The sequence below is a fragment of the Vanacampus margaritifer genome, chromosome 3 (genome assembly GCF_051991255.1).
Source record: "Vanacampus margaritifer isolate UIUO_Vmar chromosome 3, RoL_Vmar_1.0, whole genome shotgun sequence".
Taxonomy (NCBI): domain Eukaryota; kingdom Metazoa; phylum Chordata; class Actinopteri; order Syngnathiformes; family Syngnathidae; genus Vanacampus; species Vanacampus margaritifer.
In genome coordinates, this window is record NC_135434.1 from 27,548,850 (window position 1) to 27,565,083 (window position 16,234).

A 16,234-nucleotide genomic window follows, 5' to 3' on the forward strand; every position below is an offset into this window, starting at 1 on the left:
AGAATGTGTGTCCCTCCCCCCAGGAGACACAGCCCTTTTATTACAATCAGAGTTTGTACAGAAAAACGCCTCTCTCCTCCCATCAAATACGAAAATCAGATTTCATTCTCACAGTATGCTAGGTTGATCTTTCACATTTAGACAAAACAGAATCTCAGTATGCTAGATTGAACTTGAATTTTCACAAAAAGGACAAAACAGGGAATTTAGACAAAACAAGATAACAGATAGGTTAAGGTCGATTGAGTTTGACATTATTACACCTGTGTAGATGTGCATCTACACATCTATAACTAAATTCAAAATGGTTAAAATATAAAATAAATAAGTAAAAATGTTAACAATGTTAACATTCCCCCAATTGGGCTCGAAAGAGCCCAAAAACTAAACATTTAAACATTTTTACAAAAAGATTCCAGCGGGATCTTCATTGTCGCAAATGGCTGGCGCAACATTAAAATAAGAGCAAATGAAAACATTATTTTAGCAGGAGAGGAGGTCAGTCATATGTCAAAAACAATGTGATTCATTAAAAGATTTTTCAGTCAAATAAGCATATCATATATGAACACGATGTGTTGTGGTTCGAGAAAAAGCGTCGCAATGCAGCAGCCGATGTGTTCTTGTGAAACCATGTCGTGATGAAGTTCAGGGCGTTTGTCAGTTTTGTTTTTGTTGAAAGGGGCGTTGTCAGCTTCTTTCAGAACCCTGGTCAATTGCCAGAGATCCAAGGATAGGTCACCGGGGTTATCTTCCGAAAGTGTGACTCATTTGTGGAATGATGAATGGGAAAAAGGGTATGTGACTCAATCTTCATTGAGTGAGTTCCTCCGCGGGCAGCTCGTCAGGTGGACACTGGAAGCAGGCATGGTTTTCCAGTTGAATCGTCAGGTGGCTCCTGCTGGTGGGAGCGCTTGAGCAGGAGGCGGACCCGGCGGGTCTGATCGACAAGATGTGGAACGACCAGATTGACCACTCCATCACCACATCTGGGTGCAGGACATTATCATTTAGTCACTTATAAACATACATATTCACAATTCTTTCTTTTTGAAAGAGCATCTGGTAGTTTTTGTTAGTTTGGAGTTTGTAAATGTTAGTGAAGTTCTGTAGGTCCGTCCTGGGGAAAAATTCTGTTTGTTGTGACATTCAATCAAAATCCAGCCTTAGGCTGAGTTTAATGACCTAAGCACATTCATTAATGGGTTCCATTGTCTGATCAAATTTTCCTAGGAAACCCATATGATGGTATATAATGATTAATCAAATGTTTTACCATGATATTTACTGTTATAGATATGGTATGAATGTGCTTCCAGCCATAAATAAATGCAACTATCACCAGCAAGTAAAATCATAAAATAACATCTGACCCCAGAGCTGTCACGTCCGGCCGGAACCGTGAGCACCCCGGGGAGAGATCCTTCAATTGTTTCGGAAATAGAACATATTCACCTTATTTTCGCCGTCTTTGCCAAAACTTACTCTCCTCCATGGTCAAAGTCCGATCACCTTCAATTGTCCTCCTGTGAATTCATTCATTCTCACAGACTATATTATTATTACATTGAGACTAACTTATAGTTCTATATTTATTTAATTCAACATGAACTGTTTGTGTGCATATCTTCCTTCATGATGATACACACAGACTAGTAATTCCCCCATCTGATAAAAGATCAACTCCGATCATTTTCAGACCAGTATGTAAAAACTGCAGCAGCGAACAAATTGCTAGAATCTCATCCCCATGGGATCCAATGATCAAAGTGCTGCGACCTTCATCAAAAATTAAAAAGTTAACCAGCAAATTCGCCGTAAGTGTTCCACATCTGAGTCCAAATTCAGAAGCCAAAGTTATAAAAGAGAAATGGGCAAAAAATTAGAAGTCCAAATTCAACAAGCATCAAATAACGGAAAATATAGTACTTAAGATTGAAATAAATTTTATCCTACCCTTATTCACATAAGCCGTTTTCAATTTCCGAAACCATACGAAATTTACCAGAATTTTGTTTTCTACTATAAAAATAGAAATATTGTAGCTAGGCCCATTCATTTTACAAAGAACCCCCATTTTCAGCAAACCATCAGTTATTACTAAGATATCTAGTCGCCCTTCGTTTGTCATTAATATTGCGGCACCCAAACGGAGTGGGGTATAAATTTTTAAAAGTTACTAGAGCCACTTTTGACAGGCCCACATCAGTTGGGTCAATACACCACAGTGCAGCAGTTTAGTTTAGTTCTTTAGTTTTAATATGTCACCATCAAGCTTGCTGTTCAGATGTCTCCCTTTGTTGATGTCGGTCCAAAAGCTGATTGTTCTAAAACAGACATGGAAGCAAACAAATCAGATTTAATCAAATAGGCATCAAGAGTTTTAGAATATAATAAATCTGTGTGTATAGAGTGTTGCCAATTAGTTGCTTTTGTGCAGGCCAGGACAAATGGACCCAAATGTTTCGCCGTGTGCTGCAAACAGACCACCCACACGCAACTCTCAGGCGTTGTCAGCAACTGTACGGAATGCTTTACTGTATATGTCATCACCTACACCTGTCAAAAATAGAGTGCAGTGTACACAGTCAGATACCGCATCATATGATCTGAGATCACGAACTCAAGGAGACATTCTGGGTGGAGGCGGAGTCACCATCGCAGTGATAAGTATGTCCATCTGGGAACTGAAGCGTGAGTCCTTCCGACCCACACTGGATTAATGCAGCCGTTTTTATGAGAAGATCCCTTCCCATAAGATTCACGGGACAGTTCGGGGCGTACACGAATGTGTGTAAGAAAGTCTGTGCGAAGCACTGCGTGTGTATTGGAGATGTCAGATTCAGAGTAGTTTGTTCTCCTTTAAATCCAACCAGCGAAATGCCATCAGTGGTGAGGGAAATTCCAGGTGGCAATGTCATAATGGTAGAGTGACGAGCTCCAGTATGTACCATAAATGATAAGGAAGTTCCGCCTACCGTAATGTCAATCATTGGTTCCTGGAGACCTTTGCATGTGAGTTCAGGGTCCAGTCATTGCGGAAACTGTCCACCAGGTGGCGCCAGGAACTGCTGCTGTCCAGCAGGCGGCGACAGGAACTGCTGCTGTCCAGCAGGTGGCGGCAGGAACTGCTGATTAGGGAAAGGCAGATATTGTTGTTGTTGTTGTGATGACAGCGTACGTGAGCCACGCCCCCTCTGCTGATAGTAGCCGCGCCCTCTTTGTTGTTGGCGCCCTCTGCTCCGGATGCCACGTGAGTGCTGTCGGCAGTCATTTGCCCAGTGGCCGGCTCGACCACAGTTGAAGCAATGATCTTGATCAATGAACGGCACTGATTGAAACATAATAAAATCTGCCCCAACATTATTAGGTGATGACATATCAGTAGAAAGCCGGAAGAACAAAATCCTCTTTTGTTTTTTAATTATTTAAAAATGAAAAAAAAAATAAAATAAAATAAAAAATTCTGAAAGTTTGCAATTAAATAATTGCTAATTATAATTCAGTATTGTTATGTTTTACAGTATTTAATTTGATATCTTTTGCATACCTTCGTAAATAATATTTAAGATGAGATAGGACAGCTTGCTCTAAAAACTTACGAATATAGTACAGAGTCAGTTGGCAAGTGTCCAGTTTTCAATGAATATTCCACAAGAGCACGGTCACTGAAGGCCGCAGCCTCCTTGTCAGCTTTTGGTCAAACATCAAGTCAGATATGACAATTTCCGGGATTGGGAGCAATCCATAGCAAGTAGTGTTTCTGTACTTTCGTATTTGTCGACCTTTGTCCACCAATTATTTTTAATTACATATCACCTCAAATTATGTTAAAAATGTGACAACTCCCAGTCGGCGCCCTCATGGGAAGTTCTGTCCAGTCTCAGGGACTTGCAGGCAAAATGGCCGACTTCAAATTCTGAAATGGGACTCAGAGACAGAACAAAGGTTAAATCATTTTCACACCTACGAATGAGTCATCATAGATGCAGGGGAAAAATAAAAAATTAAAATTATTTTTCAATTAAAAAAGAAATAATAGTTATTACTCAATATTAAACTATAAAAAGCAGACCTAATTAAAAATAATATAGATAGTGGCCTGTAGTTAATTTACAAGTTACTCCCCCATTCCCCACAGGCCTGTCTTTAAACCAGCATGGGGGGAAAGGCTTTAAAAATTGTCTTTTATATTTCATAAAAAATTCTGTTCCTCTCCATTGTCATCACTGAGGAGAAAAAACACAAAAACTGCCCTTCTAATTCCACACTCCCCCGGGACATTACGCAATCCACTTTTCCATTGTCAGGGTCACACAAACATTCAACAAATATTCCACATACACATCTCTCATCCAATCTCTCTCCCAGTTCCCAATGCAATTATTTAACAATTGTTCCTCAAATTCTCAACCTAATGAAGGCACATACAAACGCTACAATCACACAATTTACCCTAGTCATTTTATAACAAAGAATGTTCCCTTCAATTCACACACCTTCCTCAAATGCTGCTCACACACGCACGCACACACATAACTTCACCCCGTAAAAGCACACATATCAGATAAGGCAGCTTCCTCTAAATATCTTCAATTTAATAGCTGTTCGACAATACATTAGAAGCTTCATTAGTCATATCACGTTCTCGTTGTGTAAACAATTTATTCCATTCAGCCTGTAATGAACGGTGTTGTTCTGTCAATTCGTCGTGTGCAGCTATTTCAAAACGAGAAAGAATGGCACGCCATTTGCTGCGAAGTAACTGTGGTACTTCCGCATGTCTAGTCAGTTCTAAACCGAAAGCACTCGCCTGGTTCAATCGGTCCTACGGGTCATCCTTCATAGCCAATACTTCATATAATGTATCCTCTAATTGTTTAACGGAAGCATTTACTCCCGCTGCCAACGCATCCACGGCGTGCAAAACAGAGTCGCGTTGGGAATTTTTATCAGGAATATCACCGTTCCAATTCACATCTAGATGACCAGCATTTACAGTCAACATAGGTGCCTGCAAGTCGTGCAATATCTAAATAGCTATACTATATGGTGAATCCGTAAACGGGTTTATTGGTGCCGCATATGGTGGCGGAGCTGTTAGCTTAGCATCCAAATCAGCCTCCTTGTCATCAGTTTGTATCACAGCCATCCGAGCGGTCTTTACAGAACTACCCAAAGCTAGCATTCTAGCTTACTCATCATTTGATCCACTATTTTACTGTCACGTCTAGCTTTTCTTCCACTCAAAGAAATTACAGATGTGTCTCGTACGTATTTGTCCAGCGCATGACGTTTTTTACACATGCAAGTTCAACGGCTTTCATCAATGATATTAAGCAAACCGTAGATTGTAACGGTGGGAAAAAAACTTTTTCACAGCAACTGTGCATCCATTCGTTTAATTCCTCCTTCAATTCACGTCTATTTTTCGGGGGCATCGCCTCGATAGCCACCTCGGAAGCGTTAGCAACCTGTGTTATCAACAACATGTTGTGACCATCAAGCGGAAGTGCATTCAGGTCAAACCATTCGGTATGACGGTCAAAAAGGGCTTCCATAACTTATATTAATTATTGACCTCCTTAGTTATTATTATATTCAAGTCGTATTAATAGTTATAAATCCAGTGACGTCTCACTAGTAGTATCATAAAATTAGTCGACAAAAGATCGCTTCTGCGACAAAACCATAAATATCCGGATGCCTGTTTTCCTTTCAGCTGAACAAATTTATTCAAGGATTTTAACAGCAAATCATCCAAGAATCTCTTGATTGCCTTAACAAACTGTTTTCCCGCAGCTGAACAAACTTATTCAAACATTTTAATGGCAAATCATCCAAGAATCTCTCGATTGCCTTAACAAACTCTTTTCCCGCAGCTGAACAAACAACATAAAAGGTCGCTTCCGCGACAAAACAATAAATATCCGGATGCCTGTTTTCCTTTCAGCTGAACAAATTTATTCAAGGATTTTAACAGCAAATCATCCAAGAATCTCTCGATTGCCTTAACAAACTGGTTTCCCGCAGCTGAAAAACTTATTCAAGCATCTCCTGGTTCCTTAACAGCGGCGTAAATCCGCTGTGTCAACCTGTACCTCTTAGTATCAAATTTATAACAGCGGCGTACGTACGCTGTGTCAACTTGTACCTCTTAATATCAAATTTATCCAAGAATCTCCCGTTTTCTTAACAGCGGCGTAAATCCGCTGCGTCAACCTGTTTTTCCCTTTCAGCTGAACAAACTTATCCAAGAATCTTTAAATACCGAATCATTCAAGGATCTCTCGATTGCTTTTAACAATCTGTTTTCCTGCAATTGCGCATAAACTAACGTGACGGCATTTCCGTAAACAATCCTCTCATCACCACGTACGTGTATAGTTCAAACACCGTAGTAAAATCCGAAATCAGGGACTTCGCGTCCAACTTAACGATTTAAAATTTTACCAATACCTGTTCACACAGATCTCATCTCCAATGTAGTAATTTTACAAGACGAATACCAGCTGCAGCGCTTCCAAACAGACAGAATTCCTTAAACGTGGATAAATGTCCACTTACCGTAATTAATGTGGCCTGGAATTCTATCCGTCCGTGAATGCCACAGCCCGTAAAACGTCGTTCGTTCGTTCGGGGTCACCATTTGAAGGATTATAATATATTTTGTAATCTTTTGCATGTTCAAATAAATCAAAGATGAGATTCTTGTGAAAAGGGTCCTTGCAAGGTGGATTTATTACAGAGATCTCTGGTCACACAATTGCATATCACCCAAGCAGTGTCATCCAAGAATGTGTGTCCCTCCCTCCAGGAGACACAGCCCTTTTATTACAATCAGAGTTTGTACAGAAAAACGCCTCTCTCCTCCCATCAAATACGAAAATCAGATTTCATTCTCACAGTATGCGAGGTTGATCTTTCACATTTAGACAAAACAGAATCTCAGTATGCTAGATTGAACTTGAATTTTCACAAACAGGACAAAACAGGGAATTTAGACAAAACAAGATAACAGATAGGTTAAGGTCAAGTTATATTGAGTTTGACATTATTACACCTGTGTAGATGTGCATCTACACATCTATAACTAAATTCAAAATGGTTAAAATATAAAATAAAGAATTAAAAATGTTAACAATGTTAACAATGTGCAAAGAATCGTCATCTACTCCAGTCTGACTCGCTAATGCTAATTAGCGTGGTACTCACGGAACTTTTTTCATTCAAAAGAACGGCTATTCATACAAAAAAACGCTTCACTAATGTATACTAAAGGAATATAAGAGCTTGTAAAGATGGGAATAAAGGAAATAAGGGTTTGAGTAAGGATGTACAAAAATGCAGTGCTTCAGAGTAAACAGGAGCCAGCTTCAAGGACGAGATAAGACCGGAGGCCAGAAGTCTGGGGGAGATTCCAGCCAGAAGCAGCCCGAAAACAACTTGGCGAAGAAAGGACGTCCAATCATAGAGAGCTAAAGTTAAAACTGCAGTAACACATAGCCAATAGAATTATGTTAGGATGTCTTTGTCTTGTGTGATTTGCATATTGTGTTTCGATTCATTGCTGGGGCGTCTCAGATGAGTTTACGTCTGCTGCTTGAGACAGAGGCGTATAGAATTGTATTGGCAAGGACCCGGGACCCTAGCTGTGATGTATTAGATTTGAGTGTTAGGAATAAATCCACTCGTGTGTGAAAATGCCGGCTTCCTGATACCTTTCTATTGCAGAACGAGCATGCTATTGTTGGATGAGTGATAGTTTGGTAAGGTCACAAATTGGAGTCAGATTATTAACTTGAGTTTATACTAATATAGAAATAAATTCCAACAATTTATGGTGACGCCGACGTGATGCAAGAGAGGTAAAAAAGAAGTCTGGGACTTCGAGAAAACCACAAGAGTCTGGGACTCGAGGATCTGGGATCCATGTCCACACCAGGTGACGACCTGAAAAAGCCACACGTCCGATCGGCTTTCCTCTTGGGCCCATACTCAAACAAGGTGAGCAGATTCCTTTTGTTTAAATTCTGCACATTGGCAACGCTAAATTATGAGAGGAAGGAATGTGGGACGTGTTAGTAGGGTATAAAATCTGGGATTTACCTACTCGAATAAGTTTGGAACTGTTCGTGGTTTGATACGGTTTAAAATCTGGGATTTACGTATAAAGTGTGGACATTAGTAGGGTATAAAATCTGGGATTTACCTACTAGAATAGGTCGCAACTATTCGTGGTTAGATACGGTGTAAAATCTGGGATTTACGTATCGATACGGTTTAAAATCTGGGATTTACGTATCAGTGTGGAAGCGGTGTGAATGTAAAAACTAAAATTAAACTGCAAGAGAAGTGATTAGGACACGTGCGAGTGGATTTAAGGATGGCGGAGAAGAGAAAGTGTGATGAGGGTCTCGGGTCCCCTGAAGTCTGGTCGGAGATTAATGGTCATTACGCTAAGCTGGAATCACAGTTGATTAGTGGAGTAGAAAATAAGAAAATTAAGAAGGAAAAAGAACGGTGTCAGAAGTTGTTTCTGAAATTACAGAAGGATGAATTGTTTTGTGGAGGATCTGGAACATGGGATATGTCAAAGTTAGCGCGCCAATTACAGAGAAAGGAGAGCAGAATGCTGATAAATATTCGAGATATGAAGGAGGAACAGAGCCAAGTCGGATGGAGGCAGCGTCATAAACTTGGAAAAGAGTTGAAAGATGTAGAGGATGATAGACGCGGCATTCATAAATTGGCAACTATTGCGACTGCGTTGGCGGCGATAAGAGATGAAAAGAGTGAGGATGTAGTGAAAAAAGAGGATAAAGTGATTGACAAGGTTGAAGAAAAGACGGAATGCTATAAAGGCATTTATCCACAATTGCCGAGTTCGGGACAATATGTGTTCGCGCCCCCACCGTATCCGACGGCATCAGTGATGGCCCCCGTAGTAACTTTGGGGGGCAGAATGGTTTTAGATGTGGAAGATGACGGTACACGGATGACGCCAGCAACCATACAGCTGATCGAACAGGCGGTAAACAATGAGAGGAAAAGACTGCGCGATGAGCAGCAGGAAAGTGTGGAGTCGCCCGCGCACACGCCAGGGGCGGTGTTAACAGGAGACGGGGGCAACACTGGTAAAGGGAATAAGAGGTCTTTAAAGTTGATGAGGGAGGAGGCATCGCGGAAGTTGTTTGATGGACATCGAGTGCAAAGTGAGGAGAGAGAGATGTTGGAGAGAATGACTCCTGGGACGCGAAGGCGGGGGCAGGAAACGCCCAGCAACGCGGCTCACAGCGAGGAGCCAGTGGAAAATAGTGAGGAAGATGAGGTAATGTTACGTGAACAGCGGCAAATGCTCAGAGCGCTTAGTGAAGGAGGGGGGATGAGCGATAGTGAGGAGAACAGGCCCAGGGCAGAGCGAAGCTATAATACACGTAGCAGGGGGAAAATGATGACACAGCAGAAGCGGCCTCAAACAATGGCACCCTTAGTGGTGACTCATGCTGGCCGTCATTATGAACCTTTAGTGCTGCGGGATGTCGCTGCATTGGTGGAGAAATTGCCTCCTCTTCATAAAGGGGCACGAGCCTGGATTACTAAATTTTTAGCTGCTATGTCAGGACAGGGAGTAGCATTGGGGGATTTTAGACAAGCTATTTTGGGATCATGTTCACTGATTCAATTACAGAATATTGAGGGGGCAGCTGGCACCCGTCAGCTGGGGAGAGAAACGCCCCTGGCGGAGATCTCGGAGGCGCTGTTTCGGGAGCTAAGGGCGGCCTTTCCCTCCCCAGTGGATGTGATGCCAACAATCTTTAATTATGCAAAAGATGTGACTCCCGAACAACATTATGCTCAGGCATTGGAGCTGTGGATTGAGACCACAGGTAAACACCCAGGCAGCTATCCTGAAGCTGAAATGATGTTCAGGACGGCAATGCTGAACGGCCTCCCAAATGAGGTGCAAGCAATTATGAGAATTGATCCGGACATTTTGGTCTGTCCGGAACCGAGATTTAAGAGGCATTTGATACACCATTGCCGCATCTATATGGAAAAAGCAAATAAAGATCAAAAGGAGACTGACGCTCTGGCGACTAGTTTGGTTAAACTACAGTTGGCAAAGTTGCATGGTGAAGCAAAACAAGAAAAGGTTAAACAAAAACAGATGTATCAAACTCCAGTGGGGGCTGGACGGGGCCGAGGCCAAGGGTTCCGTGGTGGATACAGAGGGCGTGGTCGTGGCGCCCCCCCAGGACGGGGGCAGACTGGGTTCGCCCCAGGGACTTGCTACACTTGTGGGTCCCATGATCACTGGGCACGAGATTGTCATGGCAACCAATCACCACCAGGGGCGGAGCAGCAGAACCAGCAAGCAGGGCCACCACACCAAAGGGGGCCGCAGCAGCCCCGCCCGTGGCCACAGCCAAATCCACAGGGGCAGTATTACCAAGCTGACCCGTGGTACGGCCCAGACGAATAGGGGGGCCTGGGAAGCTCGGGAAGCACTGGCCAGGCAGAGCCAATGCTTCAGTTGACAGTGGCGGACACTCCTGTTCAGATGTTGGTGGACACTGGAGCAACACATTCATCAATCAACATGCCACTGCCAAGTACAGCGTTGTCAAAACGAGTTACAACGTTGGTCGGCTTCTCGGGACGTCCTCAGACTCTGCCCTTTACTCGGCCATTGAAAACGGAAATCACAAACACCGGACAGAAACTATATCATTCATATGTTCATGCAAAGGACACACCCATCAATTTGATGGGCAGAGACATGTTGTCAGCATTGAGAGCCCAGATTTTGTGCGGCGAGAAGGGACTTACAGTGACATTTCCTGACGGACAGGTTCTGGAATGCTCCCAGCCTGTGACACCTCGGGGACAGTGGTTGATGGCACCACTCCCCACAGTACCGGAGACGGCACGAATCTACTGGGCGAGATTGAATCCTGAGACTCCATTTGGGGGAGGTGTATACTCCACATACCTCTTGTGGAAACCGTGGATCCAGGCATTGGCACCGTACCACCCCCCAGTGGACCCATTGCATTGCACTCTATATTATGATAGAGAATCAGATGACATATATAGAGATGCGTTTGAAGAAGTTGAGGGAGATGATTGGACATTACAATCACCAAGCATCTTTGTGGGCCCCGAGGGGGTGGCAGCGTATGTACAGTTGTCGCCGGAGCAAGAACAATGGTATCAAATGAGTGAGGAAGGTTTGCCTCACGTGTCACTGGCTGTGTCGCCAGGCCATGAGCCCCGCCAATTGGGGCCCATGGTGAAACGATTAACACAACAACATGACTGGATGATGACTGAGATTCCAAATGTGTGGCGTTCGGCCGCAACCAAAAGTTACAGGATAATGGCGAAAATGGTGGATGAGTCAGACCTTGAATTGGTCTTCCTGGACCGCCATCATGGGCGGGAACAGACGGACCATGAGTCTGCACAGGCGATGCTGGATCAAATGCCACAGACCTTGTGGTCACAGGGTCCATTTGATGTTGGTTGTTGTCATACGGTTCAGCCGATCCAATTGGAGATTGATTGCTCCAGTCCGGTTCGCCGTCCTCAATATCGATGGCCGAAGGAAGCAGACGAAGGTATGGAGAAGACAGTGGCAGGATTGTGGGATGCAGGGGTGTTGGAAACGTCGGCGTCCTCTTGGAACACACCTCTAAGGCCGGTCCAGAAGGCTGATGGGGTGACATGGAGAATGGCCCACGATTTGCGGCCAGTGAATGACATAACTATAACTCCAGTTTTGCCAGTTCCTGACCCCCATCGCATCCTGTCCTCCCTGGATCCTCAGAAACAGTGGTATACGGTGATTGATCTGGCAAATGCATATTTCTGTTTACCACTGGCTGAGTCAATACGACACGTGTTTGCATTTTCTTACAAAGGGGTGAAATTGCAGTACAAACGACTCCCACAGGGCTTTAAAAATTCGCCGGGACTCTTCAATCAGGTATTGAAGGACTTATTGTCTTCATGTGAACTACCCCAAGGCTCAGTGCTCCTGCAGTATGTGGACGATCTCCTCATTGCAGCCGAAACATCCAACCAGTGTGTGGAAGCCACACGAGCAGTGCTGTTGAAGCTTGCTGACCTGGGCTTCAAAGTGTCAAGGAAAAAGTTGCAGTGCTGTCGTAAGTCTGTGGTTTTTCTGGGGCGTGTCATCACACCAACCGGTTTGGCTATGTCCCCGGATCACCGCAGCTCCATCTTGCGACACCCACGTCCAGAGACAGTGCAAGACATGCTGTCTTTTTTGGGATTGTGTGGCTATAGCCGAGCCTACATCCCATGTTTTGTGGATAAAACAGCAGGCTTGCGGGCCCTGGTTAAACAACAAGGGGTCCGAAATTTGAAGGCCACATTGCAGTGGACCCCTGAGGATGATGCATTGTTTGTGCAACTAATTCAGGAATTGGCATCAGCAGCAGCTTTGGCTACTCCAGATTACACTAAGGTGTTTCATTTAGATGTGGCCATTAGTGAGAAGACAGTGAATGCGGCCTTGTATCAAAGACAGGGGACAAACAGGGCAGTTTTACTGTATTGCAGTGTGCCATTAGACGGAATTGAACAGAAACAAGCAGACTGCGTTAGGTACGCAGCGGGCCTGGCAAAGGTCATACAGAAAACGGCACATGTGGTCATGGGGTATCCAGTCCAGGTGTTAACAGACCATGCGGTGTCAGCTTTTGTCGCATCGGCGGCATTTACGTTGACACCCCTAAGACAAACACGGATGATGAAGACATTGACGGCACCAAACGTTACGTATGTGCATGATGGTGTGAACATGGCTGATCACCTCCTGGAAGGGGCACATGAGTGTGCTCTGAGAGTACAGAGAGATCAAAAGGTCCGTGAGGACTTGTACGCGGAACCATTGGAAGGTGGACGGGTTATGTTCACGGATGGGTGTTGTTGGCGTGCCAAGGAGGGGACACTCCACGCGGCAGCGGCAGTGGTGGAATGGAAAGATTCTTCCTTCCTCCCGGTGACAGCTCAGAAGTTGACAATAAAACCCTCCGCCCAGGCGGCTGAGGTGTTGGCCCTGGTGTTGGCTTTGGAACAGTGTCCAGGACAGCAATTAACTGTATATACTGATTCGGCATATGCAGCGTCGGCTGCCCTGATTGACCTAAAGGGGTGGTTACACAATGGCTGGCTAACAGCGAAAGGTAAAGAAATTGCTCATCGAACTTTGATGGAGCGATTATATGAAGCAATTAAGGGTCCCCACAAATTGGCAATTGTAAAGGTCCCGGGACACTCAAAGGCCAACACCATGATGGCAAAGGGTAATGAGAGGGCGGATGCTCTCGCAAAAGAAGTGGCTGGGTACACCCCTCAAGGCGAGATGATGTTAGCAACCACGGCTGTGGTCTGGGATGGGGAACCCCCGGATCTTCCAGTGGCACCCGAGGTTACACTGGAGGACATTATGGACGCACAAAGCAAGTCGTCGCCGGAACAAAAATCTATGTGGATCGCATCAAAAGCGGTTAGGAGATCGGATGGTCTTTGGGTGGGACCCAGAGGCCAGCCGGTCCTCCCTGAAGGCCGACTCATGACCTCGGTGTTGACTGAGGCCCACACAGTGGCACACGTGGGGCCTCAGGCAATGCTTCCAAGACTTCGTCAGTGGTGGCATCCAAGGTTACAGGAGGTGGTTTGGCAGTTTATGGCGACTTGTGAATTATGTCAAACATTTAATGCACGACCGACATTGAAACCCAAGCCAGGAACATTCTCCCCTGTGGCCTGGCCTGGAGCAGAAATTGTAATTGACTTCACGGATATGATTGACAGGGTCAATGGGAAGCGGTTCATTCTGGTCATTGTGGATTCTTATTCACGCTGGCCGGAGGCGTATCCGTGTGCAAGGGAAGACACCGCGTCAGTCATTAAAGCTTTGGTAAATCATTATATTCCGACACATGGTTTTCCTGCTTTAATCAGATCAGATAATGGGACACATTTTAACAACAAAGCAATGGCTAAAGTGGAGGCACTGTTGGGGCTGAAGCATCGCTTTGGATGTGTGTACCACCCCCAGAGCCAAGGCAAAGTTGAAAGAGTTAACAGGAATTTGAAAGAAAAATTGGCCAAGATCATGGCTCAAACAAAAATGACGTGGTTGCAAGCTTTGCCCCTAGCCCTGTTGGTCGTCCGCCAAACTGTGCACAAAATAACAGGTTTTGCGCCATTCGAACTGTTAACTGGTCGCCTGATGCCAGGGCCTGCCTCCACCTTGGTCCCGCCACCTGACGTACCGACACCTGATTTATCACACGCGGCATACTGGAAGTATCTTCATTCACTTGTATCCAGGGTGTCTGCACAGGCCGTAGACAAGGCGGTTGCAGATTCGTCATCAGCAGCACCGGAGTCGGACATCACTCCGTACGTCTACCTCCGGGTGCTTTCCCGGAAGTGGACTGAACCTCGCTGGAAAGGTCCGCTAAGGGTTTTGGCTAGAACTTCACACGCCGTCCAATTGGAAACTAAAGGACAAAAGTGGTACCATTACTCACAGTTGCGCCCGGCACCAGACTTTGTGCCTGCCAATGGTGAGCTTCAAGGTTGACCGCCCGGACGGGCAGGTCAAAAGGGGGAATGTGACAAAATCTGACTCAAAAGTGTCTGAAAAAAGACGACGACGATACAAAAGTTTAACTTTATTGACTATTTGGCTTGCAGGCTTGTGTTTTGTGTGGACGATGGTGGCGTTGGAAAATATGGTGCGGAATGATAGAAGTGATGGAACGAAAGGAGAACGAGTGATGGTGTATCATGTTTGTAATGGAACGGTGTGGTACAAAGCGGAGCAAGATGGTGGTGAGACGCTGACACAGACACAACAAATACTGCTAAATCTGAAGTGTAAACAACCGACACAGGTAAACACTTGGGTGACAATTTTCAACTGGACTCAACAATGGCTTGATTTGGTAGATAAATTGGATAATTATCAACCACGGTACCAGGATTGGACCTTAATAGGAGGAAATAGAAGGAAAAGAGAGGTGAAGTCAGAAAATGAGGGGGAGAAAAAGGGCTCCCAGCCTTGGATAATAGGCTGGGCATATAATAATTCGGTGAGAATAACAGTGGCCCCTAATACGAAGACCCAAGTAAATATACCAACAAAAGCACTGAGAGGGTTTCGGGGAGTGGGGTATAGAGAAGACAGGTTCCTAGTAACTGGAGACATGTTCCCTGGTTATTGGTGGTATATAACAGGACATGTGACAATGAGGGGATGGGATTTACTGGTTACCACACAGGAGGGTGATTATTGGACACCGTCAAAGAATGAAATTGCTAAGTATTTCCATAATAAGATTCTCCTAAAAAAAGAAGGGGAGATATTGAAATTGACAATTGCAATGGGTAACCAGTCAATCGCGCCACCACACCAGGAAATGTTAGTACTAAACACCTCATGTTGGGGGTTTAACTTGTGGGCATATTCGTCTGGAAAAGATCCATATTTTCCAATTATCATTTGTGAAAATGGGACTATGAAAAAAGGGGAAGCACCAGTGGTAAATAAGTATACCCGTCAAACGGGTACCACGGCCAAAACAATGACGACAGTGGATGATTGGTTTATGAGTCACACAGGTATTTCTATGGTCACTAATAATTGGCTCCTGATGGCTGAACAGGCCGCTAATAATACTAACGAGGATTGTTTAGTATGTTTAGGTGCAAGACCAGTTTTGAAAATCATGGCAGCAACTGTTGTATCCAAAACCTGTCTCTTTGGTTTCCTGTATAACAAAACTCTCCAAGGAAAGTGCAGCCAATTGGATTCGGCCTTTCCACTGACAAATATGGAAAAGCAAAAGCCCATTTTTGACGTCCATGTTGCACAACAAAATTTCACCTGCCTAAAGTTACATGGGAACGGCCCTGGGATTGGAAACATCCAGGAGTCATGGTGTAATCAAAATGTGTTTTTGCCAGCAGGAATCCCACTCGCTCGGGCTGACGTGTGGCTGTGGTGTGGGACGAAAGTGTTGTATGATAGGCTTCCCCCCAATGCCTCAGGTAAGTGCGCCCTAGTAACGCTGATCATGCCAATTAGTGTGACAGCATTAGACATGGCTAGGATAAATTGGGAAGGAGTTAGACAGTGGGGAAGAATCCCCTTCCTTGGGAGGAAGAAAAGGGACATGCAAGAATGGTT